The sequence below is a fragment of the Rhinopithecus bieti genome, unplaced genomic scaffold (assembly GCF_001698545.2).
Source record: "Rhinopithecus bieti isolate Rb0 unplaced genomic scaffold, ASM169854v2 scaffold_12077, whole genome shotgun sequence".
NCBI lineage: Eukaryota > Metazoa > Chordata > Mammalia > Primates > Cercopithecidae > Rhinopithecus > Rhinopithecus bieti.
In genome coordinates this window covers 1,344,655-1,361,269 of record NW_016807340.1, presented here as the reverse complement: position 1 = coordinate 1,361,269, position 16,615 = coordinate 1,344,655, and positions in this window count along the sequence as shown.

Genomic DNA, 16,615 nt, shown 5'->3' with positions numbered 1-16,615 from the left:
CCAAATAAGTTTTTTAAAAAATTGAAAATCTATTTTAAACAAGCACAAACATTATCTTTTGAGTAAAAAAGAGAAAATTATATAAATATTAGTTTTTTTAATTATTAGGTACTGAAGTACAAAACTATTATTTTATTTCTATTGCATAAAAGTTGATACAATTATTTTACAAAACACATTTGTTATCACAATAATTAAAATTGATTTCAAGACAAAACTATAAAAGAGAGAAAGAGGGTCATTACATAATAATAGATGGGTCAACTCAGCAAGCAGAAGTAGGAATACAACATTTAATATCATAACTGGTTAGGTTAGAAACCATCAAGTGAGTGTGTTATGTGTGTGTGTGTTTATGTGTGTACAAGTGCACTCACTTCATCAAAACCACATCTGGGTGTTTTGCATAAGGAACATTCCTCATTTTTCATCCTCTGTTATGTGGGAGGGAATAAGTAGGGAAGAAGCAAACCTTGCCCTTCTCACTCTTAAAGAAAAGCCTGCAATTAAATGAAGGAGAACTGAAGATCCTCATTAGAAGTCACAGTGATTCCCACCACTTGTTTATGGTGGAGTTCAGATACCCTCTCCAGGGACTGGTCTAAGCTCACCTCCTCCCCTATTGACCTGAATATCTCGCCTTCCTAACGTTAAAAGACCTGAGTGAGTTTTCATCACATTTCTCAGGATACTAAACTTAGTGGAATTTTAAAGCGTGCCTTGGAACACCATGCTTATGCAAGTTTTTTTCTGCTGTGGATTGTTGATGCTGCAGGAGCAGATAGACTGATGTGCCTTGAATTCCAACAAGGAGAAGGTAGTGTGTTGTTCTTTTTGAAGAGTGAGTATTTTCAAGAGGCTTTTTACCTTAAGTTGCTCCATTTTTCTTCTGGATCAATTCAATATGAGTCATTTAAATGTCATGCAACATTAATTTATATTTACTCATTTGAAAACTTTGTCTAGTTATTTGCTCATATTGGAATCATTTGAGACCAATCTGTAAACAATATTCAAATTCACTGTCATGCAATAAGAATTAATGTGTGTGCATATACATGTATTAGGGAAGACAGGGGATAAAGAAAAGGTAAATTATGGCAGTCATATTGAAATTAACAAAATAGGAGTTTTCATAACAATCAAATTAGACCTCATCCTGATAATTAGGAAGTATTTATAACGAATAATGTGGCTCAGGGAAATGGTATATATATTTCACAGGCTACTTTAGAGGATTTAAGACCTTTCAGTGTATCTGATCCATCTGCTTCTTTAAGACCCACGTTTTGGAGGAACTGCCATGTGGTTTTACGTAGGGATGTTCATAACCTGAGTTCTTAAAGCTGTGTATGAAACAGATTTTAAGGGATCCAGGCCTGATTAAAACAGTTAGCCTATTCACATCCTCCCTATTTACTGTGGATTACAGGAAGGGAAGTAGGGGTTAAATCAGCAGGTCTTCCTGCTTCCCCAGAGGTTAACCTGGCAGCCGGTTTGGCACCCACAGGAGGGCTGACAGGTAGCAGGATTTGTCTAAGCAGGCTGCCTGAGAGCCAACAAGGAAAACTGAATGCTCTGGATTAGTTCTGGATTATGTTGTCAGAGTGAAGGCTGATGGACAAACTGCAGAGGAATAAAATGCAATCTGTTTGGGGAGAGAGGCAGCGTGCATAGCTTTCATTTTTCAAGAAATGACAAGAAAATCATTAATAATTTGTAAATCCATGTCCATTAACTTTTCTCTTTGTTATCCCAGGATGGCCTTTTCAACATGAGTTTGCCACTATCCTATATCTCTTCTGCCTAGTGACAGATGGCAAGATAGATACGAAATTGGATTCATAAAATAGTACCCCCATCTCCAAGAAAGACAGAGACTTTATTTTCCTAACACCACTTTTTCTCCCCACAGTACCCAGCCCCAGAATGAAAAGAAACTTTGACATCAGTGAGACAGCCAAATGACATGCATTTGTTTTCTCCCCTCTGTAATAAATTTTTAAGACAATAGTATTACTTAATGAAATTGAAAGCCAAAATAAATAACCATGATAACATTAACACATTTATTATGATGATAAAATATAGTGTGTGATTTTTTTCACGGAATGACTTCAGCATCAGTTTCAGGAACTATCTGAGACAGTTAATAGGTATTAACATTCAAGTACATTTAATGAAAATAAATGTAGGTCTCTATAGAAAGGGTTTACATTTTTCCAATATAGGAGTTACTAAAATTCCTAAAGAGCAATTGTGAATTAATTGTGACTAAATTTCCATTTACTGACATTGAACATTTTAAAATAATTTAGAGCTTGTTCTTGGCACAAGTTTTATAAACTACTTTAGTATTTCTTAAAGGGAAAATTACCTATCATCAGATAAAAGCCCCTATTTAAGGTAAAACTAGCAAAAATTTTAAAATATTTCTAAAATATCAAAACAGGGAATATTCAGAAATTTGGGCTTTTAGCAGAATTATTATTATTGCCTGATTATAGTTTCAAAAACGGAGTTTTGAGAAATAAGCGCCTAACATTTATAGACTCTAACAGTAACATATTAATAGTAGGATTCTTATTTATTCCCTGTTCAATGATTTCAATAACAAATTCTCTCTTTTATGAAGTAGAAGAGTTTCTTTTCTTCTCTGCAGAAAACGGCGTACATTAAATCCCAATTCCTCATACTGGGGGGTTTAGCATATATAATTACAAAAAGAAGGAATCCACAGTACCAAATTAACATTTTGAGCTTGAGAAGAATTCCACCTCTGCTTTCCGCTGCTGTTTCATCTCTGTCTAGCACATAGTAGGCACTCAATAAATATCTGATAAAGAGATACATAAATCAGAAAACATGTTTGATGAAAAGAAATGAATTTGTTGTTATTTAGCAGAAGCTGAAAAATGCCTATTATAAATTTTATTTTGTACAATATTGCTCTATTGGATGTTAATATAATACATAAAGCATAAAACAGTAATAATGACTAAAAAAGACTCAGTCTGTTTATATAGCATTACAATAAATAAAAAAGTTTTTTGGCCTGCAGCTGTGATTTTTCTCACTAGAGTTAATTAAGCCAGCCATTGTGTATGAACACACCTTCAAATCTGTGTTTACTTATAAGCCATTTAGGAAACAGACCATCATTATATAAAATATTATTCAAATAAAGCAATTGATGATATAATTCTCATTTTTAAAATGAACCTCAAACTTCTTGTACATATACATATACAGCCTGTTCTTATTAGCTAATAACCATTAAAATAATTTTGATTTATCAGTTTCTAATAAAATAATACATTATTTTATAGCAATATAAAAAATAATATCAAGTTTTTGTTCTCTTCAATAGTTGTCCTAAAGATAAGTTCTGCTTTACTGTAAAGTAGCAATTATTTATTACTTTGATATTATAGTATACAAAGGAAAAGATAATACTTCTTTGGGTACTGGTTTGACAAAGAAAGCTGCCCTTGACTGGGAGTCCCCACTGCTTCCCCAAGGCTGAAGACATTAACTTTTCTGCACAACTTTAAACCATGGAGCAACAGGCCCCTGTGCCACAGCCCCTGGATAGAAAGTTCTAAGGTACTGCATCTTCCTGTTCCCCACCCTTTTTTAAAATCTCAGAACAAATGTGTCATGAATTTAGCTGTAAAATTAGAGTGTAAGCAATAAGCAATAATGAAAGTTTAAATATATTTATTTATTATGAGTAGTGAAATAGCAATAAAAATAGCTTCATGAATAATATAACTACCTAGAAAACATTTTGAAATAAAATGAAGCTTATGAAAACATCATCTTTAAAGGATGTTTATAGAATAAGAGAACTTTATTTAACTGCCATTCATGTTATGTACATAAGAAGAGTCAGTATAAAAACAAATAAATGGGCTATGGCTTGGAGTTATATAAAAACTCCAAATATTTACAATTTTAAATATGTTAAAAGATTGGCAGAGGAAGGAGAGGTTTTAAAGATATATACAGGTGCCAGTTACTGAGTCATCTCAATGAAGCCACCTATAGTGCAGAATTTCTTTCAGGTCTGTAGCCTTTCCCATTTTCTCAAAGGTAAGAGACTACCAAACATTTTAGGTCAAAGGATTGTCCTCGTTTCTGTAACTATGATAATAATATGATATAGACCTGGATAACTTATAAGCACCTAATAAAGAAAAACAAGTTGGTGAAAGGTAAATAGAAACTTTGGCACATTTGAAGAGTCTGAACTCCTCAAACCAGGTCACCGTTTCTTAATGAAGCAAAGTCATTATATTACTTAATATTCTTTTCAAAAATGACAGCAGCCTCTCCCAAAATCCTGAAGAGTCAATGTTAAGGCAGTTTTCCTAAACCAATTAGTTTTGTAGCTTTTGTTGTAGACAGTCTTCTGTTTTGTGTCTTACAGAACTTGCTGTTTTGTATCTTTGTAAGCCTAAATAAAAGCATCAAATTTAAGAGATATTTAAATTGTTATACAGTTTCTAGCATAAATAAAATTTTATTAAAAGTCAAAGCAATTCAACAATTATATAATTCACGTACTTTGATTTCCAAAGTCCAGTCCAGTAACATGAGGGTGAAAAATGATGATTGGGTTTGGAAAATTAAAATATATGTGTTACCTTAATAAAAGAAGTTCTAATGTGGTGGTGAGGCAATAATCAGATTTCAGAGAACTAAAAAATTAAAGTAAGGAAGTGAGGACTACTTCTTTGTAAAGTTTGGATGAGAAAAGCAGAAAAAATGAGTAATAACAGAGGTACTCCAGTGTCAAGGGACACTTTATCAGAATAAGAGGGGCTTCAGCATCATCATATTCATGAGAAGGAACCATTAGAGAAGGTGAGTATGAAAGTGAGGGTAGGAGGCCGAAAAGTAGAGTCAAGTCTAGAGAAATGAGATTATGCAACTATTGATAGGATGGATGGACATACCTTCCTAGTCTAGGGGAAAGACTTTTACGATTGATCTAGAGATAGTTTACAGGTAGAGGGATAAATTATAATAAGAGTTTGTAACAAAGTTGTGATAGGCACAGTTTTCTCAATAAAACAAGAAGTCATTAGCTGACAGAAGGAAAAGACTGAAGAGGGCACATGAGAAAAGCACCACATGTTTAAATAATTCATTGAAAAAATTGGGAAAGGGGGTAGATATTACAGTGACTAGTCAAACTGGAGACCACAGGTTTGTAATGGTCTTTAAGTTTTTGTTATTATTCTTTGGCAGATTCAGCTACTTGGATATGGGAGCAGAGAAGGTGGATTGTGGCAACAGTCTAGGATCAGAATATTGTAGGTAGTAGGTGAATAGACAGATACAAGAGTCAAGGATGTTTTTGAGCAAGTAATTTGGGTAACCGGCCACAGGGTCTAGCCTGAGGGGAAAAAAAGGAGCAGAGGAGGGATCCAAGGACTGGGAACAGCCACATGGATCAATAAAATGAGCACCATTAGCATAAATAGGAGATATTTAAATTTAGATAGTATATGAGATGGCCCACGGGGTAGGAAAGTTAAGGACAAAATAATGGGGGAATTCTAGCATTCACGGAATATACAGATGCAGTTTTTCTTCTATTAATAATCGGTGGTGTTAGAGAAAACAATAATTTTTGAAATAATTATAAAATGTGAAGTCTGATGAACACACTCAGAGATCCCTTTCAAAATTTTTGCCATAGAGAATGTGAAACAGTTATATGGAAGAATTGGAGTAATTGCAAGATAATTTTCTGTCAAATTCTATAAAGAAACTTTAAGGTGTATTCATGCCATTCAGTTCATTTCATGACTATGTGAAGGAGTCAGCATTAAGACACATGCTTAAGGTAAAGTGATTTGTTTCTTGAAGTATTTTTATAGGTGTTTTAAGAACTTCTCCTGAAATACATAAAGCAAAAATGTGAGCACCCAACATCTAAATTCACCTCTGAACCCACATTTGAAAAAGGGTGGTGATTCCACTAAGGCAGGATAAAATGACTCCAAACTCCAGAGAGTGTAGGCACTCATGAAAGTGGGGGACAGGTCTGTCCATTAAAAGTAACAAATGAGCAAGGAGCCAGCAGGCTTTCCATGGGACATTTCTTTCAGCTTCTAAACACCTCTGTAGGTGGCATACCTCAAAATATAATTATTACAATTAATTATTACAATTATCTTATAATTATAGTAATTATAATTATAATAATTTCAAAGGAAGAAAATAATCCTAAGATCTCTGAATAAAAACACAACCATAAAATTCAAACTATCCCTAGCATGAAAAACTAAACTTTTAAATCATGAATTGATTTCAATTTAAGAAATATTTACTGAGAAAATAATGTGTTTTAGACATGGAATAAAGTGCCCAAAAGTATATACAAAGTTTGAAAAGAAGGATGTCCCAGGGAGTAAATCATAAAAGAGGACCTACTTAGGAAAATATACATACACCCTGTGAGGAAATGGTATTTTCCCTCTTGCCAGCACTCCTAAAATGCACTTGGCTGAGTGTTGCAGTAACAGGCATTGAAATAGATGCCACACTTATACAGGAACCTATATGTATGTTTTACCACATTCAAAGGCAAATAATCAAAGCTGTGTTTCCAAAGACCCTTGCAAAGTAAAGTGTGTGTGTGTGTGTGTGTGTGTGTGTGTGTGTGATTCCCCTGAATAATGTAGTTCAAACTGGATAAAGTAGAGCAGTGATAGGTAATAGAGATACGTTACACAATCATGATTTTTTTTTCCTCACCTCCCTTTTCTTTGAGACGGAGTCTCACCCTATTGCCCAGGCTGGAGTGCAGTGGTGCGATGTCGGCTCACTGCAAGCTAAGCCTCCCGGGTTCACACCATTCTCCTGCCTCAGCCTCCCGAGTAGTTGGGACTACAGGCACCCGCCACTATGCCCGGCTAATTTTTTTTTTTGTATTTTTAGTAGAGACGGGGTTTCACCGAGTTAGCCCGGATGGTCTCAATCTCCTGACCCCGTGATCTGCCCATCGGGGCCTCCCAAAGTGTTGGGATTACAGGCGTGAGTCACTGTGCCCAGCCCCTCACCTCCCTTTCTATATCACAGTCTTATCTTAAAAAACATCACAAGCCCACAGGCGTGCACACACACACACACAGACACACACACACATACAAACACACACACATTGTCATCTTCTCCGGCTTTAGTTTTCTTCCACTAAGGAGGGACATCTGTATGCCAATAAAAATACTGTTAAATATTGCATATTAACCATTGACCATGTGTTGAACCAGTCCTTACTATTTCCTTTGTGTAATTCAATATAGAGTGATCATAAAAATATTAAAAATGTGTTCACTATCACACAAAAATTCATGGCACATACTATGTTCCAGGCCCTCTTCTAAACACTTTGGATGCAGCAGCATCCGTTTCTGCCTTAAAGGAATGCATATTTAAATAGAGAATAAAAGATAAGAACTCTATCATATATGTTTATATATGAACTGATCAATGGTGGCAAATGATATGAAGAAAAATAAAGCAAGAGAGAGACTAGAGAGTAAGGGAGAGAGCGGTACTAAATGATCTCGGGAAGTCATTGTCAGCCAGATCTTGTAAGGATTTGTAGGTTATCATAAGGTACAAAATCTTTGCTCGCAATTTTAAAATCCTAAAAGCTTTGACAACCAAAAGTCACTCCCACTACTAAATTGTCTAAAAATAAAATATCATGTTAGAGTAAAACTAGACCTGATTGGATGTGAGCCTATTTGCAAATCTTTAATTGTTTCTCCTTTTGCTGTGAAAATTTAAGACATAAGAATATCTCATGTGGCCCCAGAACTCCAGTGGGGAATGTGCATAATAGATAATATGTTCTATGCATTGCATTAACTATAAAAATCTTCAAAATTGTAAATATCAAAATGCATGTGGTTCCAAAGTTTTCAGATTCGAGGTTATACCTGTATGAACTTGGCTTTCACTCAAGCAAACTGGTAAAACATTAGTGTTCGAACAAAGAGACATGATCGGGATTATGTTTTACTGTGATGATTCTTACTACAGTTTGTATACATTAGAGAATTTGCTAATGAAATTAAAAATTTTTCAATAATAGCAAAATTATTATAAGTGTATAAAGCAACAGATCCCCAAATGAGACATAATGAGGTACCAAGGGAATCTATAAATGCAGAAATGATATGAAGAGTGATGAGATCCTCATAGGTGAAGGCAAATTGATCATTCAATTTGGAGCTGTGGTAGTGAGCAGGTACCTTGGATTACACTTTGACTCAAGGGGATGAAAGAAAAAAGAAGAAGAAATGGAACTGCCAACTTAAGCAGAAAAAGTCCTAAGATTTGAGCCATCAGTGTAAACCATTAAAAACTGACACACAGGCTGGGCGCGGTGGCTCATGTCTGTAATCCCAGCACCTTGGGAGGCCAGTGGGGGGCAGATCAGTTGAGGTCAGGAGTTCAATACCAGCCTGGCCAACATGGTGAAACCTTGCCTCTACTAAAAATACAAAGAATTAGCTAGGTATGTTGGCAAGCACCTGTATTCCCAGCTACTCAGGAAGCTGATGCAGAAGAATTACATGAACCCAGGAGGCGGAGGTTGCAGCAAGCCAAGATTGCGCCACTGCACTCCAGCCTGAGCAACAGATGGAGACTCCATCTCACAAAAAAATAAAAATAAAACTAAAAAATAAAATAAAAGTCCACATACAAATGCCATCACTTTTAATTTTAAAATAATAAATATTATTTGCAAAAGTTCAAATAGTAGAGACAGTAGAAAAGTCCCTCATATTCCCGCTTTTTGGAAATAACCACTGAGTTTCAGCAATCAAAAATCTCCATGTGCTCCATGTGAAGTACATGCACACATACATTATGATTTTCCTTCGTTCTGGTACATACTGTGGATTCTTCTTGTAGGAGTGAATTCCAGAGAAGGAGAATTCTGACTTATGTTATGACCAAGCTAAGAAAATCATTGTTAATATTTCTTAGAAGTACTTCTTTTTTAAAGTTAGTATCCAAATACATTTGGTGAGTTTCTATGAAAACCAATACATTAAATTATTTGGAAGCAATAAGATATATAACCCAATTCATACACTCATTCTTTACTACTTTTTCCTAAAAAATGAAATGAATTTCAATCATCTCATTTAAAATCAAGTTTCATTTGTCCATTCACTATGGAGTAGTTGATAGAGAGTCCTTGAGAGATGCCTAAAATAGTATCTGGAAAGTAACAGAAAATGAAAGAAACAGAAGCCATTGCAATTCAACACTTCTAATCCATTAGATCTTTACTGATCACCCACTGTGGGACAGGCATAGTACTATGGACTTTGAATAAAAAAATAAATAAAACCTAGTGTCTGTTATTCATCCTTTTCACTTATATGCACAGAACATTTATTTGCTTTAAATTAAAACTTTATGTAAATTATTTACCCTTAGGATATGTCTTATCAAACATTGCAACATAGAATCACCTTTACTTTGAAAACATTCTCAATTTAAATTTTCCTAACAGAAACAATTACAGGTTCTTATGGTCATTTTCCTCTATGAATTCCTTATGTCTAACTTTATATCTGCAGACAACAAAAAAATTTTTAGATCAAGAAATATCCAGCTGAATGGTGTGAATCCTGATTGTGAGTGTTAGTAGAGGATAATGACGAACACAAAAATTGTCATAGGCTTGTGGGCTGTACAAACTAAGAGTCTCATTAATTTCCAGTGTGATCCCATAAAATAATTCTAGTCTTCTCACAGGTAGCCAGCCATTGCCCTGGGAGCAGGGAAATGTGGTAAAAGAGGAACTCTGTATCCAAGCTCATCTCTGTCTCTAGGAATCAGTTTTTTCTGAATCCAGCAGAAATGCCAAAAGTACTTGAAAATGGAAAAATAAAATGGTAGGGAGAACACAGGATCAATTATTGATACTTTTAGTCCAAATTTAATAGATCAGGTCAAGAGAATAAGTGACCTCACCAAGGGAGAGATGTAAACAAAACTCAACTAGAACAAGCTGGTGAATATAAAAATAAAGAGGGTCCAAGAAGGGAAGGAAAGTAGAGTCACTAAACTATGAAGAGAATTGAAAGAAGAACCTCCCAGTAATGCAAAGAAGAGTTTTAAGAGAAGATATAAATCTAGAATCATGAGCTTACAAACAGGTCAAGATACGAACTGAAAAAGTTAGTATAGTTACTTCTAGTACAGTTCTTGGTCTTTACTATATGTAACTAGTACAAATATTATGGAAAACTTACCCAATAAATCCTGCTAAATTGAATAATATTAATAGTATATAGAAACAAGTTCTGTCAGGAAAAACAGGAATTTTCTGTTTGTTTCTTTGGCACGCAAAAGTCATTTTGTGCTTTGTACAAAAGTAGAACTTTGTACCAGTACAAATTACAACTTTGTGCTGGCCTACACTCTCAACTACAAGCACTAATCATGTTGAGGAAACAATTGCACACATTGAGAGCAAGATTACAATCTCTTTCATCCATTAATTTGCTTTTGACCTGCTGAAAGGCAAGACTACCTAAGAGTCTTATCTACAAAAACATCTGAAGCACATGCAGCCATATATGCATGTTCAATGGATTGGACTAATGAGATCTCTGACAAAATAGCATTTTTTTTCTGTTATTTTTCTTTTCATTCTGAGTTCTATAGGAAAAACAATGAAGACTGGCTCCATGTGTTAAATACTTGCAGAGATAAAATGCAGAGCCATCTAGACTTCAAAAAGGGTTTGAGTTACTTACAAGTGAAAACACCAAAGAACAAGGAGAGGAAATGAGTAATGGTGCAGAAAGAATTGCAGGCAAGAAATCGCTGAAAGAATAGTCTCTACAACATTCTAATTGCAATGAATCAGAACTCCTGGTAATAAATATCTTAAAGTATCTTTGGGTATATATTGAGCTACCAGTATAAGCCATTAAAAGTTGGCATAAAAATGCCATGACTATTTTTTATTACAAAATAATAAATACTACTTTATACATGTGTGCTTCATGTGTGTATTCAGCCGCAGGTTCATTTTTGAGAAGAATAAATACATAGATACCTTTGATTCGTTCATAATCAAAATGGAGGTAGAAAATAGGAGAAACTTTAATTGATAAAATAAATCTTTTTTTCAGATATTCTTAATTGACCCATCTATGAACTCTAAGCTTATATATCAACATTCTAGTTGTATAACACCGGTAATATCAAGCATAATAATGGCTTTCATTTATTAAGTGCTTACTGTGTGTCAGATACTGTAAAAGATACATAATAACATTACTGCCAAAATTTGGTATATAGCTACCATTATGTTTATTTTACCGATAAGGAAACTTAGTCAGTATAAAGAACAGTAAATTCCTAGAGTCACACAACTTAGTAAGAACCTTAAGAGCAGGAACTTCATCTTTCTTCTTCACAATTGTATCCCCAGAAGCAAGGACAACGCCTGGCACAATCACAATCCATGTGGCCCCAAAGCATATGTTTCTTCTGCCAATGCCATACTTTCTTTTTTTTTTTTTAGACGGAGTCTCGCTCAGTTGCCCAGGCTGGAGTACAGAGGCCGGATCTCGGCTCACTGCAAGTTCCGCCTCCCGGGTTCACGCCATTCTCCTGCCTCAGCCTCCCGAGTAGCTGGGACTACAGGCGCCCGCCACCATGCCCGGCTAATTTTTTTTGTATTTTTAGTAGAGACAGGGTTTCACCGTGTTCGCCAGGATGGTCTCTATCTCCTGACCTTGTGATCCGCCCGCCTCGGCCTCCCAAAGTGCTGAGATTACAGGTGTGAGCCACTGCCCCGGACTCAATGCCATACTTTCTACTATGTCATGATACTATTTTAAATTAAAGATAATTAAACCTAAAGTAAAGCAAATCAAAATGTATGTTTTCAAAAGAAAAGTAAATAAAAAATAAAATCACCTTTTATTTGTATATTACTTTTAATTGTATATTAAAAGAGGCAATCATTTTAGCTGTAATTTCAAGTTTTAATTAACCATGTGAAAACATTGAAATTTGCACTCCTTTCGAAACACATAATTATAGAAGTTGAACGTTATTACTTAATAAAGAGCATCACTCCTAATGAATGGCAGGGACTTTCACTGATATAAACAAAGAGTAACAATAGAAATACAATTAACAACCAATTTGTTCATTGCAGTTGTTACCTATATATATAGTCATTATTTTATGAGGCTTGTCATATTGTTTCTCTTGATCCAAAAAATATTCATGCTATCCACTACCTTCTGCTGGATCTCTAATCAAATAAAATGGGAATTATCAGGGAAAATAAGTAGAAAGAGAACAGGAAGAAAATGAAAAATTATAGAAAAGCTATAACCCATGGATCTACTAAGAAACATTATTGAATATTTTTTGTCCTACAAAATTTAGAAGTAGTTGTGCTAGAATGTAATTCCTTGGTTCCCCAGAATTTCTAGGAGGGATTTTAGATGAACAGGAAAAAAAAGGAGAAAATGTTATTTTGTTAGAGATTCCATTCACCCAATCCATTGAATGTGACTTGACAGCTTATACTTCAGATTTTTTTAAATGTAAAAAGACCCAATTATCTTGCCTTTCAGCAGGTTGAAAATAAATTAGTGGAGTAAAATATACTGTACTCTTTGAATCACATGAAGGCATAGTTATTCTCCTTTTAACTCTGTTAAATTGTGTAAATTAATTTTAAAATTTCCTAATATGTTTTAAAACTTACCTAACACCTGTTAATCTTATTTTAGTAGAAAAAAAGAACATTTTTTTCTAGAGCCTTCAATGTCCAAAAATATTTTTTCTCTTCGTAGCCCCAACACACAACACAGAGTACGGCACATAAAAGACATAAAAGGAGCTCAATAAATATTTCTCAAATGAAGATGGAGATGAATAATTCAAATAGACAGATCGATCAATCGATCTCCTTGAACTCCATGTACCTTTATTATGACCCAGCTAATTGCCATCTCCTGAACTAAGTATTATAGATATAATTGTACAGTAAAACAAACATTATGGCAGATCTTACAAAAGCCAAATATGTTTGCTTTCTAAGAGATGCCTCTTGACTTTCCAAAAGCCTTCAATACCCAAAAGAAGGAAATTCTGCTGGTAGAAAGATTAGAAATTGGCTCACATTTGAAATCATGAAGACTTGGCCTATAATCCTCCAAAGCCCATTGTGAACATCATTAGCATTCCTCTCTACAACGTTAACCCAGTCTGAGTTAGTCTTCTTTCACACACTTCAATATATAAATTTTTTACTAATTTACAAGCTGATAGAATGTATCAGCTGATAGAATTTTTTTCCTATTCCCCTTCCATGTAAATGTTTGGTGTGCTAATATAGATAAGAAAAATCAGGATACAGATAATCCAGAATCCACTAAAGAAAGGTATGGTCCATTCAAGAATGCAATGCTCATTAGACAGTTTTGCTGTTTCTGGTCAGTAACTAAAATTTACACTAAGACTGCTTTTGTTTCTCTCTCAAAATTTTATCTGTGTTTTTAAAAATCTTTCAATAATCTATGTATGTTATTGGTTATGCAATCTCATCTCCAATTCCAAAGGGTAAATGAGAGTTAATGGTAGATTGGAATTTTATGTATTATACAGTTAACCCAATAAGAAAAATGAGTCAGATACCATTAGCTCTTATCCACACTAACCTGTCAGTAAGAATTCCTTATTAATTGTCAGAAAAGTATAACCAAAATCACAGAAAGAGAATTAAACATTTGGGTAAGTTTTTTTCTAGCTTCATTTTTTACTTTTAATAGCAAAATGTCTGACGGTTGCAAGTAACTATATAGTGCTTATAAATCACATTTGTACTTGTATAATAGTGTTTTAAGTACTCCCAGACAACTTGTGTTACTAGTAAGTTAAAATATTTGACAAGCAGAAGTTGGATATTTTTAGAACATCTTTTAAATATGTTTTTCCTTTGCACGGTTCTGAACCACAGAGGCAGCTCAGCTGGCTGAGAAAACGGCATCATTGGGCCTTTTGTGCACCAGTCATTGAAGGTCATCCAGACCCTGCTCAAGTAGCAGCTCAGAAATGCCCCAATTGAAGAGGGCTTGGGAGGTTAATTCTGTCATTACTATGTTGACATGAGGCATGTTGCAGCGTTCAGCGCAAAATGTTACTTGTAATCTTTTAATCCCAAATTAGGTCAATATTTTATCAAGTTAATCTAGCATGAAGATTAATTGTATTAGTTACACACACATATTCACATGCAGGTTATTTGTTTTAGAAATACTTTTAATCAAAGAGCAAACTTTAGGTTATAATAGGCAATTTTCACCCCAAAACTGTAACACATCTTTTAAAATTATCCTTTCCCCAACAATATTTATCTTTATAAAATAGACATTTATTCGTTTAATTGATCTTTAGTCACGAGTGATGTTAGAGAAAGGATAATGGTCTTATAACCACTGAAACAATGAGCATTTAGAAAAACTGTTTATGAAGAAATGACTTCTGATTGAAATTTATAATAAAGTATCTTATCCTTTGGCCTATTTCAATTTAATTCTACTTGTTTTCTTAAAATGTGTGATTAGTCCTGTAAAGAAAGCAAATACTTTTCTGTGTTTACTTCTTTGTATCTCTAAGCACGTTTAAAAATATAACAAGGAATATGAACTATAGTGGTTTCTAGAAAGTTATATGTAGTTTTATTCCATTATAAAAATTGGAATCGGGCGTCTTCCTTCCATTTCCTTTTTTAACCTAAAAGTAGAGCTAAGGGGTGGGAAGGTGGAGATATATTGATCCAAGTGGCATAAATCTGCTAACAGAAGTCATTAGAGAGGACAAACGCCTTTCTCACTCAGTTTCATAGATAAGAACTATCTGGTAGTTTAAAATTCCCAGGCGTCATTCTGGTTACTTTTGCAAGCCCTGCTAAATGGCAACACAGAGTTCATGCCCTGTTTCATCAATATCCAATGACATTCTCCAAAGGTTATGCTAATTATAAAGATTTCGCAGACAATGTTTGAGATGATTACATCTCAAAATTTTAGCTCTTATCTTTAAATACTGGTTTTCTGGCATTCTTTGTTAGTGGAAAATGATAGGTAAAAGGACCCAAGAATATTTTCTTGTGATTAGCCCTCTGAATTCATTAACAGATTAAAATCAAATCCTTCATGTGAAGAATAAATAACAAGAGACGTCAGTATCAGACACCTGTAAGAAGAGGATCGTTGACTACATTTGGAGGTAAAATTCACAATCCTGAATGTCAACATTACAGTTATGAAGTTGAGGTAGACATGCTAGAAACATGTCAAACAATTATTTATTTTTCTACTGCCTACAGCATATTCTTCTCACAATAAATATTAAGAAAAACACACTTCAATTTGCAGTATGAAGAGTGAAATTTATAGGTATAAGCACATACATCAAAAAAAGAAAACATTTTAAAATAGCCTAATAATGCATCTTAAATAATTAGAAAAGCAAAAGCAAACAAAACCCAAAATTAGTAGAATAAAAAAGATCAGAGCATAAATCAATGTAATTGAAATGAAGAAAACAATACAAAATAACAGTAAGATGCAAAGTTGTTTTTCAACAAAGATAAAATTGACAAACCTGTAGCCAGACTAAGAAGAGAGATGTCCCAAATAAGTAAAATCAGAGATGAAAAAGGAGACATTGCAACTGATACTACAAAAATCCAAAGGATCGTTAGTGGCTACTGTGAGCAACTATAAGCCAATAAATTGGAAAATCCAGAGAAAATGGACAAATTCCTAGACACACACAACCTACCAAGATTGAACCATGAAGAAATTCGAAGCCCGAACAGACCAAGAATAAAGTGATACTAGAAAGTCTCCAAGAAAAAGGCGCCTGACACTCAATAGCTTCGCTGCTGAGTTCTACCAACATTTAAAGAAGTAGTAATAGCAATCCTATTCAAACTATTACAAAAAGTAGGGGAGGAGGGAATACTTTCAAACTCATTCTACAAGGCCAGGATTACCCTGCTACCAAAATCAAAGACACATCAAAATGTGATTATTATGCATTGCATGCCTATATCAAAATAACTCGTGTAACCCATAAATATATACACCTACTATGTACCCACGAAAATGTTTTTAAAAATTATAACCTTGGATTTCTCTCTTAGATTATACTTTTATGGGACCAGTATAGGATTGTCTGTTTTTCATGTTAAAATCATAACTTTTATGAAATTATGAAAATGCTAGATAAAGGGTTTTCTTCCCCAAATCTTCATTAAAATCCTACCTGACCAAAAGAAAAAAAAAAAAAGGCTAAGCAGATATGGGACCCTCTCCCATAACATACATATATGTATACTGTTTCATGAAAACCCTACATCTGGGAACTTCTGGATCGATAACTAACATTTCTTCTAATATGAAGGCCTTGTTGTTCCAAATTGTCGCCACTCACTCACATATTTCTCCCACGCTACTTAACAGCTTATCACCAGCAAGCAGATTCATACGTGATAACTAATGAAAGAAAACTTAATATGTCCTAATTC